The sequence below is a fragment of the Nuphar pumila genome, chromosome 2 (assembly GCF_984573655.1).
Source record: "Nuphar pumila chromosome 2, dmNupPumi1.hap1.1, whole genome shotgun sequence".
Lineage (NCBI taxonomy): Eukaryota > Viridiplantae > Streptophyta > Magnoliopsida > Nymphaeales > Nymphaeaceae > Nuphar > Nuphar pumila.
The window spans coordinates 49,160,027-49,166,158 of NC_143250.1; positions in this window are offsets into that span (position 1 = coordinate 49,160,027).

The window sequence follows — 6,132 nt, forward strand, 5'->3', positions numbered from 1 at the left end:
TCTTTCGTATACCCGAAGGAGTAAGCAAGAGAATACTTTTACATATCGTGTGATACGTTTCTAGAGATGCCTTACCTTAGTTAAATGTTTCTAACTGTCTCATCATGATGCACATTGTTTTTGTATTATTACATTGCTAGTTCTCATACTTGTCGCACGATGCACATATACATTTGTTGCATGTTTCTGTTACGTACTTTTGATTCATGTCATGTTTGCTATTATGTTCATGTTTTCTTGAAAATGGTATATTGTGGATAGTTTATCTCACCGCCTCGCAAGAGGTCTGGCCCCATTTTATGGGGATACAGGTGATTGACAGGTTATGCGATGGGGCTCAATATGCTGCGAGGCTTGGATCCTACACTTCTAAACTTCTCACGATTCTGGCAGTCGTTTTGAGGGATGTGTTCCATTTCTTTTTGAGAGATTTTGTAAAGAAATGAATGTATATCTGTCCGTCTCACTTTTATAAATTAATTGAAATGTGTTGTTTCTACTTTTTGTTTCCTCCTATAACCCGCTCAGAATTTTCAACTATTTTCCCCTTTGATTTTTCGCTTTGCGCAATGTTTTCAAAAAAAAATACTCTAAAAATCTAAGGATTTTCTAAGTTGGGATTCTGAGGCGTTACACCCATTTCGTAAATACTTTTGAGCCTTGAAAGACGAAATCAAATGACTGTCCCTCATCGGTCAAGAGAGTCTGATCTCCACTATCGGATGATTGGGTCGAGAGAAGATAAATTTGCCTTTTCTACACACAACTTGAGCATAATACTCAAACAACCAATTCATGCCTAGAATGACATCAAACTCAATCATATCTAGCAGGATTACGTCAACTGGCAAGTTCTGATCTACCCATGACACCTCAATGCTCAGAATATAAGAAACACAGAGATTGATCATCGGTCAGAGTACGGACCTCCAACAGGTAATTCAAAGGTTCGATAGAAATAGGCAAAGTCCTAAAAAATCTATCAAAAATAAAGGAATAAGAAGCTCTGCAATCAAACAAAGTAAATGTCATTTGTCCAGCAACTAATATGGTACCTTGAACCAATTCTCCCTTAGTCACCTGCTCTACAGTGACAGCATACGCACATCCTGCCACTATTTTCTGACTGTCTGCCTTCTACTATTGAAATTATTGCTGTTGTGGCAGCCGTTGTACGACGATTGTGATGTTCTAAGGGTATTTCACTTTATGTCATCTGACTGCTTTTTTCGATAGTCTTTGATGTAGTGGCCCATCTTGCCACAATACAAACATCCTCTGGTGTCACGAGGACACGGCCGACCAGAATGATCTACCAAACATTTTGGGCAACCTGGTGTTGCCGTTGGCTTCTGTTGCTGATGTTGTTGGTGTTGATGATACTTGGGGTTTCCTTGAGGTCGATGTTTCTTCACTAGTGGAGTGAATTTCTTTCCATCGAGATTCTTCTGGAAAGATCTCTTTCTAGGCCGACTCTTTTGGCATGAACGCTGGTTCTCTCAGAATGGTTGTGTGTTCTGAGATTCAGACCAATCCTAGTCTAAGAGAGTGACCACCTCCAAGGCCTCGTCCAAAGTCTTGGAGCCATGAGTATACACCTTTGTATGCAAGGCTGGCTTCAATCTGCGAGCAAACTTCATAGCTCGATCTTTCTTTGTAGTGTAAACGTTTGGGCAATAACGTTCCAGACTTCTGAACTTTGTGACATATTCTACTAAGGTAGATCTCTCTTGCTGAAGGTCAAGGAACTCTTGTATCTTTCTGCTCCATGCATCAGAAAGTATGCTGCATAGGAAACTTTTATGAATTGCTTCCACATAACTGGTCCATTTACAAATTTAACTTCTAAGGTAGTTGCCCACCATCTTTCAGCATCCTTTTGAAGTCAGTAAGTTCTGAAATCTACTTTTCGATCATCACTCACTTGTAGCACACAAAAGATTTGCTTTATTTCTCTGATCTAATCTTTGGCTGCCTCTGGAGTAGACTTCCCATCGAATGACAGCAGGTTTATACTCATGAATTGCTTGTACGGTACTACCGTAGCTTGAGTCAGAATAAGAGTCCTGCGCCCCTAAGTGGCTTGCTGAAGATTGTCACCCATGGTGCACATCATTTCTGCTTGACGACCAACAACCTTTGCAAGGTTGTTGAAGGTATCCATGATGTCATTGCATCGCTCTCGCCAAGCCATCTTAAACAAGAAAAATGCTCCTATAAGCAAAGGTACAACTCCAAAAACATAAATTTTGTTCATAAAGCAAAATATTCACGCATTTCTATTATGTATCAAGCCAAAATACCCTTTTTCTATGTCAGGGTTACAAAAATCAACTACATTGGAAAACAAAAATGAAACACTGACTCAGTGTCTCAACAAAATGTTCATAACAAAGCAATCATCTTCATTTTCTATTGCTGTAAAGGTTTCGGTAGTTGTTTCAGTTCATACATTGTCTCCACTTCAGACGAGGAGGAGATGCTGGTGTGTACTAAGGAAAATTTGGTGAAGTATGCCAAGCTATCTGAGGGCCTACATCAGGAACTTCATTCAGCACTAGGGATAGAGGAGGAGAAGTTGGCACGTACTCAAGGGAATGAGAATGAGATGTTGGCGAGTACTGTGGTGAATTTGGCGAAGCACGCAAATCTCCCACAAGGTTGTTGACTTCTAGCGATACTGGACTGATCTTGGATGCTACGTCTTCTACCATTTCGGCATTATCCTTCCAGATTTCATCTCCCAGCTTACACTGGCATCCAACCTCAATATGCCCTCTAAGGCCATAATAAGGGCAATCACTCAGCTCGCGGGGACAGACTTGTCCCACGTGATCCAACTTGCATCTTGCACGTGGAGGTGCTAGATTCGCAATCACTCAAGTGCTTTGCACTATCGTCTGAACTGCCTGGTCTAGGGCCTCTACGCCTCGAATCAAATCATGCAAGGCTCAAAGTTCCTTCTCATGTCTCATTTTCAACAACATCTAACACACCATACATCTAATTATGCATGCAAAACTAAATAAAACAATAATCAATAGTAACAACAGAATTTATTAAGTCAAGTATACTTACAGTGCGATGGAAAATGCATGCAGAGTCTTGAACCACACTTTAAACATTGTTCTGATACCAAGATTTGTAACACCCCAAAATCTCAATTTGGATAATTTTTAAATTTGTAGAGAATTTTTTTTTTTGAAAGTTTGCGCAAACAGAAAACCATAAGGGAAAATAGTTGAAAATTTTAAGTGGGTTACAGGATGAACAACAAGTAGAATCATTTTATTATTATTGGTTTACAAAATGAGACGGAAAAGGTATACATCATTCCCTTTACAAAAATGTCTCTCAAAAATAGGAGATTTTCAAAGCCAACTGCCAAGATCGCATAGGTCCAAAGTGTGGGTTCAATTCTTTGTCGTACATCGATCACCATCGCACCACTAGCAATCATCACCTGCATCTTCATAAAATAGGGCCAGTACTCTTACAAGTTGGTGAGATGATATCCATAAGTTACCATTTTATGAGAGACATAAGCAGTAATAGCGGAAGCAGATTAGGTCATGCTGAAAATGAGCATTTTTGCTCATGCGAACATCGTGGCCATCCGATTTGCATTTTCAAAAGCTCAAAAGTCAACAAAACTACGTGGCATTCATCCAAAATGCAAACAGAGGGCCACGATGTCCGCATGAGCAAAAACACTCATTTTCAGCATGACTTGATCTGCTTCCAGTAATAGCATAATGTGCAACTATCAACATGACTAACCATAAATAAAGCATAATTAAATCTAACATGATAGAACAGTTATAAACATTTGCATGCAGTGTATTTCATCTATGAGCAAGGTTAAGCATGTTTACAACTAAATAGCGTGAAACATCAAAGGAAGATAAACATCTTATCTAAACAGTGTCACATTAAGTATTTAACATGCTTTAAACGGTGCACTTAAGAAATTAAACCAGTAAGCAATTAAACAACTAAGAAACAAACTATGAAATAAACATCAAACTCATAAGTCAATAGTTAGCATGTTAGCTTAATTGTTCTGTCTTAATTACTCCTTCAGGTACGTGAAAGAACCTCGCATTCTATGAAAAATACCCCCATGTTGATTATTCTATGTTATGTGATAATTGGGGTACCTATAGACCGAGTAAATATCATGTAAAAAGCCCATGGCCAAGAAAAAACCTCACATAGGTAACGGATTGCAACCCATACTACAACAGTAGCTGAGGTGCCTCAATAGGTAACCTCGACCTCCGTAACTTTGAGTGACTGGAGGTCAAAGGCCGCCTTTGATCCTTAAAACGTGTCATAAAAATTGACCGGTCACTCAGGGTTGTAACATCCACCCTCTCCAAGGTGAATCATTTTGTGAATGGGTGACAAAGCGGTTTACCTTTTTAGGGCTTTAGTTAGTAGTCATTCCCTCCTATCGAGGTACTTAGGCACATTTACCTTGTGCTCCTCGCAGGGCAACACGAACACCAAAACAAGGTCTAGCCCACCCATTCATGTGCTCTAGCACAACAAGCTAAGAGAAGCACTTTGCTAGTGAAGGTGACATTCATTATCATTTTAAGGGGTGTATGACATTCTTTAATAAGTGAGCTTGACTCATGAGGTGGGGACATCGCCCACACATAACTTGCCATGGAGTTTTCAACATTCGACAAGTCTCAAAAACAATTATACCCCTATAATGTGCCCCAAGTCCCCTTTTGCAATCTTTGGGATGAATCAAGTGTGAAGTGTGCATTATGTGTCAAGCATGAATGCATATGAATCCATTTAAGCACTCATTGCATGCTAAGAAACATCGTCAAGTATAAGACACTTGATTTATAAACATTCTCAATTCAACACATTTTAGTTCAATGACATGATGTGTCAAAGTGTATATGAATCTATCGACGTCATCAAGCATGCTGTCATAATTTTTCGTAATTGATGTGCTCACACTATATCACATTTTGAGCAAGTCATGATTATTTTATGCATGCCTCTATGGCCAATACGCATATGTATCAAGCTTGTGCGAGAAGTGCATGTGACAATAGTGTACTTCGTAGGACATGCTGTTAAAATTTATGAAACTTGAACATCATGCTCATAAGGAAAAAATCACAACTGTGCCAAGTAGTGTGCGTGATACATCACATTCAGACATGCCACAATATGATTTATTTGGATTTGAATTATGCCACTTCGATAAAAGCGTAAGTGCGGACAATTGAGTGTCATGTGTGCAGGGAAGAGATGGCAGCTATATGTTGTCCAAACCATGATCTTCCTGCCACAATCACAATAGCCAAAGTGTTGCGCCAAAGGTGTCAAGCGTGCAACAAAAATTACAGCAGCTATATACTGCTTAGATTGTGCTTTGCTGCAGCTATAAGAGCAGCCAAAATGCTGCCCAAGCATGCCAAGAATGCGGGAAAAATGCAGCTTGATGGGCAATGCCACAAGCACCATCGCTATAGGATTTTGTAGAAAAAAGGGATGCTAACCTATGATACTAAGTTGCAGAAAAGTTACAACAAGCAATGAGGGGCCATCATAGGGCCCATGCTGCGGAATGCTAAAGCAATGAGGTGCATCTCCAAAGCGTACTTACTGTAAAAAAAATGCAGCAAGATGGTGCCGCCTAACGTATGAAAATATGCAACCTAAATCCCTAACCAAAATTTCCACAATGGTGGTCTGCATGAGGCACCAAATGGCGCATTAACATGGCTATTACTACGCACGTGGTTCTGCCAGGATGCAGGCTGAACCAGTGGCATTGGTTCAGCACCAAGCCCAAAACTGAAAGGCCAAGAGAAGTGGCACCCCAGACAGGCTTATGTTGGGCTACAGCTAACCAGGCAGTTGCCCAAAAAACCGATTGCAGGGTTGGCAGCAAGCTCTCTACTTCACCCGCCCGGACTGCTGCCCTTGTGGGGCAGGGCTGCCGAGTGTGAGCTACAACACCTGACGTGCTACAACCACAACACCTGTGGCAGCAAGGCCTGGTCTGGCCTGAGGCTAACCTGACTGCAGCCCTGACAAAAGGGGGCACTCAATAGCCAGTGCGTCGATGGGCCAGGGCCAACCCTTTTGAAATCTGGA